Source organism: Aquarana catesbeiana, linkage group LG10 (assembly GCF_042186555.1).
Source record: "Aquarana catesbeiana isolate 2022-GZ linkage group LG10, ASM4218655v1, whole genome shotgun sequence".
Lineage (NCBI taxonomy): Eukaryota > Metazoa > Chordata > Amphibia > Anura > Ranidae > Aquarana > Aquarana catesbeiana.
In genome coordinates this window covers 235,922,804-235,937,316 of record NC_133333.1, presented here as the reverse complement: position 1 = coordinate 235,937,316, position 14,513 = coordinate 235,922,804, and the positions used below count along the sequence as shown (strand labels likewise).

The 14,513-nt window shown below is 43.6% G+C and overlaps 1 protein-coding gene across 1 annotated transcript in view; it reads right to left on the bottom strand.

Annotated features, from left to right (window-relative positions):
- LOC141111300 (WD repeat-containing protein WRAP73-like) overlaps positions 1-14,513 on the bottom strand; it is a 110,738-nt gene that overhangs the window by 8,465 nt on the left and 87,760 nt on the right. The gene's annotated exons all lie outside the window — the stretch shown is intronic.

The following is a 14,513-nucleotide window of genomic DNA, read 5'->3' as shown; positions in this document are numbered from 1 at the left end:
GCCGAGAACCTGTGGAGAGAGTGACGCGGGATCGCACCCACGGAAATACGGGGCTCAGGTAAGTAAAATGGGGGTGGGGGGCCAGACACTGCAAGGTTTACAACCCCTTTAAAGTAGAACTAAAGGCACTCCCTCTGTTTGTCCTGTTTACCATTAAAGGAAAGAAAATCCCACATTTTGGGTTGTCCCCAAAAAAGTAATAGAGGGGAAATCTTCTAATGAGGACACTAGTTCTAGCGATTTCTGGTTCCCCAAGGAATTCCCTTAATTTGCAGAGATTTACTCTCATTTCCTGTTTTGCTATGGGACAGGAAGTGAAGTGGAATCTCCGCAATGGGACACAGATGAAGGGAAAAAAAAAATCTGACAGGGGTTATAATACTCTTTTACTCTATCCAAAATGAAAAAAAAAAAAGTTTTGCCTATAGTTCTAATTTAACATGTGTACCTCTTACTTTTTTCTTGGGCTATGTTTTTGCTTTAAACTTTGTTTTCTACTTTAAAGTTCCACCAAAATTTATTTGGGAGGAGTGAAGAAGAAGAAGGTGGTGGTGGACGGTTTGATTACATCTTTTTTTGTAACGCTATGATAGAAAATCTCCTTTGCTGTGTCACCTTTTGCTTAGGTAAGAGCAATGCTCCCAGTGAAGGTGAATTCTCAATGCATTTCCAAGTGGAATCCACAAGATGGCAGCATGACACAAATTGAGGAGCTGCTGGCTGAGCTGGAGGGAGATATCTAATCACTGAATGGAGCAGGCAGGTGATTAGAGTGGTAGTAAAAAAAACTTTTTATTTTTTTTTTTTTTTTAAATGAGACATGTGCACTGCCCAAAAAAAATTGTTTTCGTATTCGATGTTTGTTTTTTCGGGCCATTCGTTATGATCGTAATTTGTTATTTCGAAAAAATTCTAAATTCGGAAATCCGAAACTAAGAAAGAAAATCCGAAAATTCAAAAGAACGAAAATCCAAAATAATAACTAATAATAACAATTAAATTATAGGTATTGGAATTTACTTTCAAATTCGGCTGTTAGGGAATATAAAAAATTCTATTTTATTCTATTCTTTTCTGTTTTTATTCTATTCCTTTTATTTTCTATTCTATTTTGATCTGTTTTACGCTATTCTTTTATTCTGTCCGTTTTTTTTTTCTATTCAAATTCTTTCGATTCTTTTATTTTGTATTCTGTTTCGTTTTATTCTATTCTATTATCTGTTCTATTTTGATCTGTTTTACGCTATGCTTTTATTTTGTATTCTGTCCGTTTTTGTTTTTTTTTCTATTTACATTTTTTCTATTCTTTTATTTTGTATTCTGTTCTGTTTTATTGTATTATATTTTATTCTTTTGTTTTCTATTCTATTCCTTTATTTTCTATTCTATTTCATTTCCTTCGGAAATTCAAATTTGTTTCAAAAACTATTTAAATTTTATTCGAAAACTACTTAAAGTGGAGGGCCACCCTAAAAAAAAAAAAAAATTGCATCAAAAATCTTTAAAAAATTAAAAAAAAACAAAAAACATTTAACTTACCTGAAACCCTTGTTGCTAGGCAGTCTTCCTAATCTTCCTCTTCCGCGGCGTCCTGCTCCTCAGTGAACTGCCCCGTTGCCTTCTGGGAACTGTGTGTGTTCCCAGAAAACCACGGGGCCATTTACATAGCGCCGCTCGCACGTGTGCAGTAGGAAACTGGCAGTGAAGGCGCAAGGCTCCACTGCCTGTTTCCCTTAGTTAAGATGGCGGTGCCGAGAGCCGAGGGACGGGTCAGCCGACATCGCGGGCACCCACGACAGGTAAGTCTACTTATTTAAAGTCAGCAGCTACAGTGTTTGTAGCTGCTGACTTTTAAAAAAAAGTTTTGCCTGGCCGGAATCCCGCTTTAAATTTCGGCCGAAATTTTGATTCGTTATTTCGAACTTGTTTAAATTCATTACTATTGTCATTACATTGGATACATCTGAACTTCCAAATAACAAAAAAATGTGTCCAAATTTCAATTTGGAACGAAACACTGAATGGAGCAGGCAGAACTGCACATGTCTTACCTACGGGGCACAGAGGCAAAGAAAAACAATGACAGGGGTTATAACCCTACCTTACTCTAACCAAAATTTTAAAAAAGTGTTGCCTTTAGTAACTCTATATTGTTTTGACAAAAGTCAGACATGGTTGCCCCTAGCAATACTGCTCCTTTTCCTTCACACCGTCACCTGAACATGAATAATAAAACCATTTAATGGTATGTTTATTCACAATAGAGGTAATATTAATGATAATATTCGGCCTTTGCACACTGTTGCTGGGATTATGAGGAGACACTCTCATAGGTCACATGAAGCAGGCCAATCACTGCCATCCATGAGGCTGGGCTCGCTGTCTCGTTGCTGATTGGTGCTGCCAGTGGCCAGGTTGTATCTTTGGTGCTGGGTCCCCTCTATCAGTTTTAGGTTGTCACACATGTGAGGGTTCCGCCATGGCTGCCGAAAAGAAGACACTGTCCCAGAGTCTGCTGCAGAGGAAGGTGAGAAGAGACTGAGGGGAAGGGGGGAGCTGTAGGCCGCCATGTTGGAATATTAAGGACTGACCAGTCGTCTGGGTGTCAGTCATGTGATCTGCAGAACTAACACTTCCAGCATTCTTTCCTGCACAGGGCGTGTTTGGGGACCAAAACAGTTAGGGCCGCTGTAGAGTGTGTTACGTGTTAATGTGCATTACGTCAGGGACGCCCATAATGCCCCAGAAGGCATCAAAAATTCTACAGGCAGCATTTTTAGCGGCCCACCCAGAAATCCCTCATTTTGGGTTGAGCCCTAATAAAGGGGAATTCATCCAATGGGGACATTAGTTCTGGGATTCCCTCAATTTGGAGGGATTTTCTCTCACTTCCTGTTTTGGCTGTGGGGCAAGAAGTGAAAGGAAAGAAGGGGAAAGGCAAAAAAAAAAAAAAAAAACTGACAGAGACTATAAACCCTCCCTTACTCTATCAAAAATGGAAAAAAAAAGTTTTGCCTTTAGTTACTCTTTATTGTTTTGAAAAAAGTCAGACATGGTTGCCCCTAGCAACAGCGCTCCTTTTCCCTCACACCATGGGCTCAGTTCACTAAAGAATATCGCATGAGATAATCACATGACATGAAACATTTGTTTCCAGTTATGTCATGTGATATTCCAGATGTCAGTTCAGTGTTAGTTTATGTGATATTTACAGCGCTAGTATAAAATGCGCAGTACATATCGCATAAACTGACTCTAAAGCCAATTCATTAAAATACATAAATAAATAGATTTGTTGAATAGGGCGTGGCCTAGCCACGCGTTATTTAAGGAATATATTCAATTAGCGCTGGTTGTTAAGGAGCCAGCACCTGCCGGTATCCATTTGTTCCCTCCTGTCAGAACGGCGCTCTGGCTTATTTACATAGGCAGACTACTGTTCTGCCTCTGTGCTCAATGATCGGTGGGTACCGGCGGACATCCAGTCTACGGTACCCGCCGCTGGGCTCCCGCTGTGTGTGATCACAGCAGGAGCGAGCCGCTGCCGCTGTTTCATCAGATTGGGCGACCTTTCAGATTTTGTAATGGAAATGACATTCCGTCGCCGCCATCTTACTACACCTCGCACTCGTGCACAGTAAGGATACACTGAGAAGGCGGCAAGCGGACATCTTGTTACACCCACTGGAGTTTTGCATTTCACACTTATTTTTAACAGTAAACTGAGCCTATAAGGTGAAATACAGGACTTAAAAATCCGACGGACTGTTTAGATGTTTCATTTTAAAAGCAGCGGCAAACCTGCTGATGTCACAGGTTTGCTAATCTAACAGAACACCACTGATTTTATAATTCGACATGTAAACAGTCAGACAGATTTATAAATCCTGTATTTCACCTTATAAGCTCAGTTTACTGTTAGAAATGAGTGTGATAAGTGGGTGTAACAAGATGTCCGCCTGTTGCCTTCTCACTGTATCCTTACTGTGGAGGAGTGCGGGATGTAGCAAGATGGCGGCGACGGAACGTCACTTCTGTTACAAATTCTGACGGGTTGCTGAATCAGATGAAACACCGGCACACATGCTCACATATATGTGACCCGGCATACAGGTTGCCATCCTGTAGCATAAAAACTGCTATAGGGTGGACCTGAAGTAGTTAAAAAGTAAAAAAATAAAAATAGCGTAGGGGTCCCCCTCAATCAATACCAGGCCCTTTTTTAAAAAAAATGGCATAGGGTTCCCCCAAATTCCATACTAGACCCTTATCTAAGTACGCAGCCCTGGAAAGGGGGGGAGGAGCGACCGCCTTCTTCCCCCCAAACCATACCAGGCAATATTCCCTCAACACGGGGGGGTGCTTTGTGGGAGAAGTGGGACTCCTCCCCCCAAGAGCACCTTGTCCTCATGTTGATGGGGACAAGAGCCTCTTCCCGACAACCCTGGGGGGTGGTTGTGGGGTTCTGCAGGCGGGGGGGCTTATCTGAATCTGGAAGCCACCTTTACCAAGTATGGGGTACTCATTCACCATGAAAAGTGCAATGTAAAGAAAAGCACAGAGCCACATTTTGACTTTATAATAAAGTCCTTTATTCAAACCCCTTCCCCCCAAAAAATTGCCAATGAAGTAGATCCAATGTCAATCAAGATGTATGCCAGCTGCTGACCCGAACGAAAAATAAACCTGACCCGCACAGACGCTTGGCTCCTGCCGAATGACAGCTCCACCACCTCCCCCCCACTAAATAAACAAAGGGACGAGGCCACCTGATGACCTCACTGGGTGACCCTGCCCCTTATGACGTCATTGACCAGGACATCATTATATTATGAATATTGCAGCTGTGTGGGCGGAGCCACGTGCAATCTAAACTAAAACAGACTGCAGGAAGAAGAACTTTGCAATTCAGATAGGTGGGGGTGGGGTGGTGAAAAGTTATCCCAATCCCCCCCCCCCATGTCAGTACAGCCCACCAGACACGACTCATTTAGCTGGTGGCGGCTGTCAGAATACAACAGGCACAGTGGGAGATCCACCCATCCATCCTGTATAGTGTATGGCCAGCTTTACACAATGCATGTAACAGAATGCAAATTTAAATGGGTCCCGAGGGACAATTTTTTCTTTTTTAATGACATTTCTGCATTCAGGAAATATATATCTCAGGTATTATTTTAAGCTGCAGAGGGCTTTTTTTTAAGTTAGAAACTCTGTGCCTACAGTTGTGTTGCTGAACTCCAAAAAAACTTTCATTTAGATATATTCCTTGATAGCCGCAAAGAATATAAATCCACTTTGTGAGCACGAAATGCCTTTGCAAACCCAGATATGACTTTGTAACAGTGAAAGTGACATCATCATTGAGCTGCACATAGCCTGTGCAGAGAGCAAAGCTGTGGGAGGGACCCAGGAGGCTCCACCCACTATAGAAAACTACAGGAGGGGGCGGAGACAAGACCAGGCACCATGCCCAAGGGTAGAGAGCAGCAGTGAGTGGTCTGTATTACAGGAAGTCTCACACTGGATTACTGCACAGATCTGGAAGAAATACACAATGCACACCAAGGTTCATGGAAGAATACACAGGACCAATTTCTTTTTAGACAATAATTGCTTTTTCTGGAGTTCAGCTTTAACTACACTATATTACCAAAATTATTAGAAAAACCTGCCTTTACACACACATGAACTTTAATGGCATCCCAGTCTTAGTTCATAGGGTTCAATATTGAGTTGGCCCACCCTTTGCAGCTATAACAGCTTCAACTCTTCTGGGAAGGCTGTCCACAAGGTTTAGGAGTGTGTCTATGATGTTTGACCATTCTTCCAGCATTTGTGAGGTCAGACAGTGAACGAGAGCTGGGGAGGCTTGGGGGAAGCAGAGCCGTGGTCACAATCCACCTGCCGTCTCCCCATGGTCAACCGTTCGATCACGATTGAAGGCTTGCTGACCCCCAATCCAGTGCGTACTATTGTGAAGTTGTGATTGGCCACAGCTATCATGTAGTACAGATGCACTGTGATTGGTCACAGTGATCACTTGGTATAGACAGGGCCAATCACAATGAATGGAAGCCATTCATTGCGTACAATAGCCATGTGATCTGCTGTGATTGGTCACAGCAATCACATGGGCCGGTACGCTGATCTGCCATTTGCTGTGTCTGGTGGACAGGGTGACAGATCATGCTGCAGCATGACCCATGATCCTGGAAAGGACGTCATATGATGTCCACCCAGGATAGCAGTGCTCCTGCTTGGCCGTCATATTACTATAAGCCGGGTGGGAAGCTGTTTAAGCATAAAGTCCTCTGAGGGAATACATTAAAACATGCCCATTTCTCTTTCACTTTGTAGTTTATGGAGAAGAGCAGAAAGAAGATGACAAAAAAGTCCTGGGTGAAGAAATATCTAACGATGAGCACTGGTACCTGGATGTGCTCGAGGAAGAGGAGTAATGCCGCGTACACACAATCGGGATTTTGGTCGGAAAGAGATATGATGGCTTTTCCGCCGGGATTCTGCTCAAGCTTGCCTTGCATACACACGGTCACACAGTTCTCTGAACTTTCGACCGTCAAGAACGCGGTGACATACAACACTACGACGAGCCGAGAAAATGAAGTTCAATGCTTCCGAGCATGCGTTGAATTGTTTCTGAGCATGCGTGAATTGTTTCTGAGCATGCGTGAATTTTTCGCGCGTCCGAATTGCAAACAGATGATCACTTTTTCGGATAGGAACTTTTTCTGACCGGAAAATAGAGAACCCGCTCTCAATCTTTTGCTGGCTGGAATTCCGCCAGCAAAAGTCCGATGGAGCATACACACGGTCGCATTTTCCAACCAAAAGCTCACATCGGTCTTTTGCTGGTGGCATTTCTGATCGTGTGTACGGGGCATTAGAGTTTTAAATAGGGCTGCAACTACCAATTATTTTTCATTAGCTGGCCAATCATTGTTTTGATGAATTGGATAAAAACCTCGATATGACATTTTTTCTTTTATTTAACATAATTTAATGGATAAATGGAGTGTTACACACAAACTGCAGAATAAAAAAAAAAACACATTAAAGGGGTTGTAAAGGTAATTTTTTTATTGTTTAAAAATAACAAACACGTCATACTTACCTTCACTGTGCAGCTCGTTCTGCACAGAGTGGCCCCGAACCTGCTTTTCTGGGGTCCCTCGGCGGCTGTTTCAGCTCCTCCCCGCAAGAACTATCCACCTTAATGCGAGCTCCCTCGCATGGTGGCTAGTTCTTGCGGGCGCGCTCCCGTGATACAGCCGGCGGCTATAGCCGCTCACTGTATCACTCGGCCCCGCCCCCCGCGTGATCGGATGTGATTGACAGCAGCGCGAGCCAATGGCTGCGCTGCTTTCAATCCATCCACTGCAGCCAATCAGCGACCAGGCTGAGCTGCAATAGAGATGACTGGAACGAGCAGCGAAGATTCGAGGTGTCAGGTAAGTAAAACGGGGGGGCTGGGGGCGGCGGTATTGTCAAAAGTTTTTTCACCTTAATGCATATAATGCATTAAGGTGAAAAAATTTTTACCTTTACAACCCCTTTAACATGACACAACTGTACAAATTTTTAAAAAGAGAACAAAAAATACAAACTTTCAGAAACTTTGCATTGGAATATAAGAATTGTAACATGTCCACATGCTCAGGGCTGAGGCTGGCTCTGCAGCAGATACTGGTCCACCCACGCTTGTCCCTGCCTGCAAAGGGCTGTTGCTAAGGCCTGGCTGAAGTCGAAGTCAGGGTCAGGCCTAACCATGTGCTAGCTGTGCTTAAGTAGTTGTGCTGGAGGCAGAGGAAGGAATAGTCTGCAGCAAGAGTTGTGCTGGAGGAAAGAGAGAGAGTCTAATTTGTCCCAAACTATGCAAATCTTTTTGGGCATTCCATAAATTCTTTAACCCCATTCAAGTTCTAATACCTCAATAAAAACAAAGCTGATGGACTGTTCATTGTCTTGGGAGTGTCTGGAAGTGGATGCCGGGCTGGGCAGGGTGACAGGTGGGCCGCATCACTCAGCAGCCCCTACAGGGGTACTGCTACACAAGCTTACTGTGCTTGCTGTCTCGAAAAAAATTTAGTAGCAGCAGCATGCTTTTTGTATCATCTGTCATGATGGGGTTAAAACCAAAGATTAGGCCTTCATAGTACAAAAACAAATCTGCAGATACTTTAAAGCGGTTGTAAACTGCGGCAGTAAAACAAACAAAAACTTTCCCCTGTATGGCAATTGCATTATGAAATGCCTTAGAAGGAAGCCCACCAGCTGCACGGTGTCATCGCTGATAGGGCTTCCATCTTCCCCCGGTTCTCCTACCGGGTTCACAGGCTCCAACTGTATGAGTGGCCGGGAGCCACTATGATGTCACTTCCACTCATGCGCCCAGGGGCCACCGGCTCCAGCACAGAGCTCTGATGTTCCGGCACGGTATGTTGGACCTCCTGAGCGCATGCGCAGGTGCTTTCACCCTTTATAGATGCAGAGGCGGCAAGTAAGCATAGCCACTGTAGGACAGGAAGTGTGTTATTTGCAGGATCACCAGGTAAAAACAAAGAGGGAAAAGCCCTGGAAAAAAAGAAAACAAATGCAGCCACCACATCTAAGGACTGGTAAGGGTAAGCTGCAAAATATTACATTTTGTTTTTTGATATTAGAAACTTTACTGTATAAATATAAAACAAGAAAGGTATTATAACAAATCCATAAATAGCTAGTAGATAATTCCTTGTTCCACAAGGATATACAGTATATTGGTGGCACCGGAAAAATTTGCTGCGCACATCCAATCAGGTCCTGTTGCTACCAAGAAGCTTTTAGCAAGTTTCAAGTTCTATCACTTCTGTGCCTATCAATATAACAATGTATTATGAATTGGATGGTACAGCCTGCTGCCCATGTGGAAAAACGACTTAGTGGCCATAGGGAGTCAGGCAAGATTGTGCTTTGGCCAGAATTTGGATAAAAGCGCGCCCTGGATTTCAGGCAGGGAATGCCGGCTCCCATAGGGCTGTAGCTTGCCTAGGTAAATAAAAAATATATTGAATTGTTTTGTATTCTATTTTTCCTTTAGAAGTCATATTATTGAAACACAGAGCTTCTCTGCCTGTCAAGATTTACTTTTTGGGCGGATGTCTTTTCAAAGCTTTAACCCAGAGGTGAGCACTGAATGATATACTGAATCCTTTTACCAATGGGACTTACAGACTCTACTGCAGTCATTTGGATACGCATTTCAAGAGGAAACTCCTCCCACCCATCCTTCTGTCTCCTCCTTTTTCTTTCTAGCCTATGTGAGTGAAAAGAGATTGTCACGTTGCCTTAGGGTCCTTTCACACGGGGTGGATCTGGTTGACGCTCCGCTGATCCCCACTGAGCAGGCGGATGACAGGTCCTTCTCCATCACTGTACAGAGCGGAGATGGACAGAGTCCCGCTCACCTCTATGGGGAAATCGGAATGAAAACGGACCGCCTGTCCATTTTCATCCCATCCGATCTGCCAGACGGATGGAAAATAGGACATCCATCCGTCTGGATTTGGCAGAGAGGATCGGATCGAATAGCGGCGAGTGTCAGCAGACAAGTCCGCTGACATCTGCCGCTCCATAGGAATGAGTGGAGTTTCCGATCAGGTCCGTCTGAAGAACTGAGGCGGACCTGATCAGGCAGCCCGTGTGAAAAGGGCATTAAAGTGCTTATAAAGACATTTTTTTTTTCCTAAAAGAAGCATGTCATACTTACCTGCTCTGTTGAATGGTATTGCGCAAAGCAACCCCAAACCTCCTCTTCTAGGGTCCCTTGCCGCTGCTGTCCACTCCTTCTCTTCTCTGAGTGCCCCCATAGCAAGCTGTGTGCTGTGGGGACACTTGTACAGGCGCACTCCCGAGCCAGGCTGTGTGCATCTATAGACACACACAGCATGACTAGGCCCTGCCCCCCAGCTCCCTCCTAGCAGGATTTTATTGACAGGAGCCAATGGCTCCTGCTGCTGTCTCTGTGTCCTGTGTGAAGAGGGAGAGAGCTGCTGCAAACAGAGAGAGAGAGAGCTGCGAATCCAGAAAGAAGACCAGGTGAAGATGGAAGTGCCTTCAGCGGTGATAGCTAGGGTTTTCACCTGTCCAGGATTCACCCGGACAGTCCAGGTTTTGAATCATGTGTCTGGGTTTCAGTCTACCTGAAAGTCCATCTAGTTCAACCAAATAAAAAAATTAAAAAATAATATCATACAATCCCATATGCCCAATCCTATAACCCACAGTTGATCCAGAGGAAGGTGAAAAACCAAAGCAGAGAATGCTTCAATTTGCTACAGCAGGGGAAAAAATTCCTTCCTGATCCTCCGAGAGGCAATCGGATTTTCCTTGAATCAACTTTACCTATAAATGTTAGTACCCAATTATATTACGTTCATTTAGGAAAGAATCCAGGCCTTTCTTAAAGCAATCTACTGAGCTGGCCAGAACCACCTCTGGAGGGAGTCTATTCCACATTTTTACAGCTCTTACTGTGAAGAAACCTTTCCGTATTTGGGGATAAAGTCTCTTTTCCTCTAGACGTAAAGAGTGCCCCCTTGTCCTCTGTGATGACCAAGAAGTGAATAACTCAACACCAAGTTCACTATATGGAGCCCTTATGTATTTGTACATGTTGATCATATCCCCCTTATTCTCCTCTTCTCAAAAGTGAATACATTCAGTTCCTCTAATCTATCCTCATAGCTGAGCTCCCCCATGCCTCTTATCAGTTTGTTTGCCCTTCTCTGCATTTTCTTCAGTTCCCCGATATCCTTTTTTGAGAACTGGTGCCCAAAACTGAACTGCATATTCCAGATGAGATTTGTACAGGGGCAAAATGATATATCTCTCTCTGGATACCATACCTCTACTAATATAAGAAAGGACTATAGTTTTTTTTACATTTTAGAATGGGGTGCCTCGAGACTGCCCATCATTTTAAAGGGTGTCTTGACTGAAAAAAGGTTGTGTATATTATGAGAAAAAGAAATTGCCCTGCACTGCTAAAGTGTTTGGGTTTGGCTTGAAGAAAAGGTGGCAACCCTAATGACAGCGCACCGTGTGACGGCTTCGTTTTCAGGTAAGTCTGTCATAATGTGCTAGTATGTGATGCATACTAGCACATTATGACTTAAACTGCCTGGCGCCTGATTTTTAATTTCTTTTTTGGATGCGGTTTACTAGTGCTTTAAATTTAATCATAATGCCTTAAATACATACTTATAGTTTCCTTACAGGCTGTCAGCTGACACTAATTCACTTTGTTCACTCTCGATTCACAGAAACTGATGGTGGAGATGAACTCCAAGGACCTCATGGATGAAGCTGCATTAGATGAAGAACATGCTTGCATGTGAGATTTATCTTCCTACTTGCTGGTCAAAAGAGACTTATCATTAAAGTGATACTAAAGTCTACTTTTTTTTTTTTTAACCACTAGACATCCGCGCTATGGCCGAATGACGGCCACAGCGCGGACCTGCATTCCCGGGAGGCCGTCATATGACGGCCTCCCCTGTGCGCGCCCTGCAGGGCGCCTGCCGGGTGCGGTGTGATCACCGAGTCACTGAGACTCGGCTGATCACCAATCCGTGTAAGGGGCCAGTCCCGGCCCCTCACCATGTGATCAGCTGTCAGCCAATGACAGCTGATCACATGATGTAAACAAAATATCGGTAATCTTTTTTTTTTTTACTCACGCTGACAGCGCGAGTAGAAAAAAAAGCCGATCACCGGCTCAGATGTAAGGGACATCGGTCCCGAAGTGGAAGAGGCACATCTGCCTCATCAGTGCCCAATAAAAGTGCCAACTAACAGTGCCCACAGTGCCACCTAACAGTGCCCACAGTGCCACCTAACAGTGCCCACAAGTGCCACCTATCAATGCCCACAAGTACCACCTATCAATTCCCACCTGTAGTGCCAATCAGTGCCACCTGCCAGTGCCCACAAGTGCCACCTATCAATGCCCACAAGTACCACCTATCAATTCCCACCTGTAGTGCCAATCAGTGCCACCTGCCAGTGCTGCCCATCACTGCCACCCATCAGTGCCCATCACTGCCGCCTATCAGTGCCCATCACTGCCGCCTCATCAGCGTACATCAATGAAGGAGAAAAATTACCCGTTTTAAATTTTTTATAACAAAATATTAAAAAAAAAAACATTTTAAAAAAAAAAAAATTCAGTTTTTTACATTTTTTTAACAAAAAGTAAAAACCGCAGAGGTGATCAAATACCACCAAAAGAAAGCTCTATTTGTGCTGAAAAAATGATAAAAATTTCATTTGGGTACAATGTTGTATGACCGCGCAATTGTCATTCAAAGTGCATCAGCGCTGAAAGCTGAAAATTGGTCTGGATAGGAGGGGGTTTAAGTGCCCTGTAAGCAAGTGGTTAAAGGAGTTGTAAAGTCAGAAGGTTTTTTTTCGTATTTCATTCTATGCATTAAGATAATAAACCTGTGTGTAGCAGCCCCCCTAATTACTTACCTAAGCCCCATCTCTCTCCAGCGATGTCCACAAATGTCTAAGCTCTCTGGGACACTCCTCTTGATTGGCTGAGACACAGCAGCGGTCCCAATGGTTACCGCGGATGTCAAAGTCAGTTAGCCAATCAGGAGAGAGGGGACAGGGCCGGGTCGGGGCTCCGTGTTTGAATGGATACACGGAGCTATGACTCGGCTCTCCACAGAGGGGGCACTCCATAGGAGGGAGGGGTCAGGAGCAGCAAAGAGGCACCCGAGACGAGGAGGATCCAGGCTGCTCTGTGCAAAACCGAGTGCACAGAGGAGGTAAGTATAATAATAATAATAATAAAAAAAAAAAGATACTTTACAATCACTTTAAAAATAACAAATATGTTATATTTACCTGCTCTGTGTAATGGTTTTGCACAGAGCAGCCAAGATCCTCCACTTCTCGGGTCCTCCGCCAGCGCTCCTGGCCTCTCCCTCCTGTTGAGTACCCCCAGCGCAAGCAGCTTGCTATGGGGGCACCCGAGCTGAGTCACCACTCCCTGTGTCCATTCAGACACAGAGCCACGGTTCATCACAGCCCTCTCTCTCTCTTGATTGGCTAACTGACTTTGATTGACAGCAGCAGGAGCCAATGGTGCCGTTGCTGTGTATCAGCCAGTCAGGAGGGAGAGCCCCGGACGACCAAGGCATTCGTGGACATCATTGGATGGGGATAGGGTCAGGTGAGTATTAGGGGGGGCATAGAATGCATTAAAATAAAAAAAAAACCTTCTGCCTTTACAACCACTTTAAAGGATAAATTCACCTTTGGGAACATGTGAAATGTTCCTGCTCCTGCAGCCTCCCCCCAATTCCCCTTCTCAGTGCCACAACGGGCTGGGGATCTTCTCCCTTCACCCGCTGTCACAATTTGAAAAGAGCTCCACCCACATTGCTTTATCATTCATTTACAGAGTTCTGTGAATAAATTAAATACAAGTACCTACAGCCATTGCAGCTGACGGCTTGTAGTTCTCAATTAACTACCAAGGCGCTAGTGAGCACGCTAGTAGTCCATTGAGTCTGTCATTCAGTAACTGCCTGCCTGTAAGATGTACGAGCAGACAGATTAGACATGTGTGGTCCGTTTTGTTTAGAATAAATATTTGGATAAAATTTTTGTTATTTGGAGATTCGGATACATCCGAATACCCGAATTACAGTATAAATTAAGTTTATCAAATGATCCTAATAGCGAAACTAAATTTGCCCGAATTTCTGAAATTCAAATTGAAATTTGAATCAAATTTTACTTTGAATTCCATTCGAACTCGAACTATAAACATATTTCTGAAATCAAAAACTGTGCGTTATTAAAGTACCATTTCTAAATAATGCTGTTTTTGTTAAGCCAAAGGTGATTTAAAGAGTCCTTGTAATCATTTGATGAAGATCTTTCTTTAGTTTGTTCACTTTGCCACAATCGAATCGTAAAAAAAAATATAACATTTTCGATTTGATCGATTTGAAATTTAGTTTGAAGAAAATTTGAAAAAAAAAGACAAAAGGGAATTCTGAATATGAATCCCGAACTGAACGAATCAACCGAATTTAACGAAACTAAATAACTAGATTAACGAATCTAAACGAAACAAAACTAATTTTTTCGTCATGCACATGTCTAAGACAGATACTAAGATACAGTTACTAAGTTTAACCAGTTATCACTTTTTCATCTTCTTACTTTCCAATCCAGAAATGGTGATTTATGTGGGGTGCAGTACCTTCTGACAACCTGTAGGTGTCACTAGTTGTGTCTTCTTAAAGTGGGGTTCCACCAAAAAAAAAAAAAAAAACTACATGAAAAATTCTAAAAAAAAATACAAAAAAAATTTGGATATTTTTTTTTTTTTTTACTCACCTCTAAATGCCTGTTTCTAGGGGGTCCCTCGCAGTCTGCCTCTTTCAGTGTCTGGGCTGGTGACATCACTTCCGTCTCGGCACAGGAAGGGC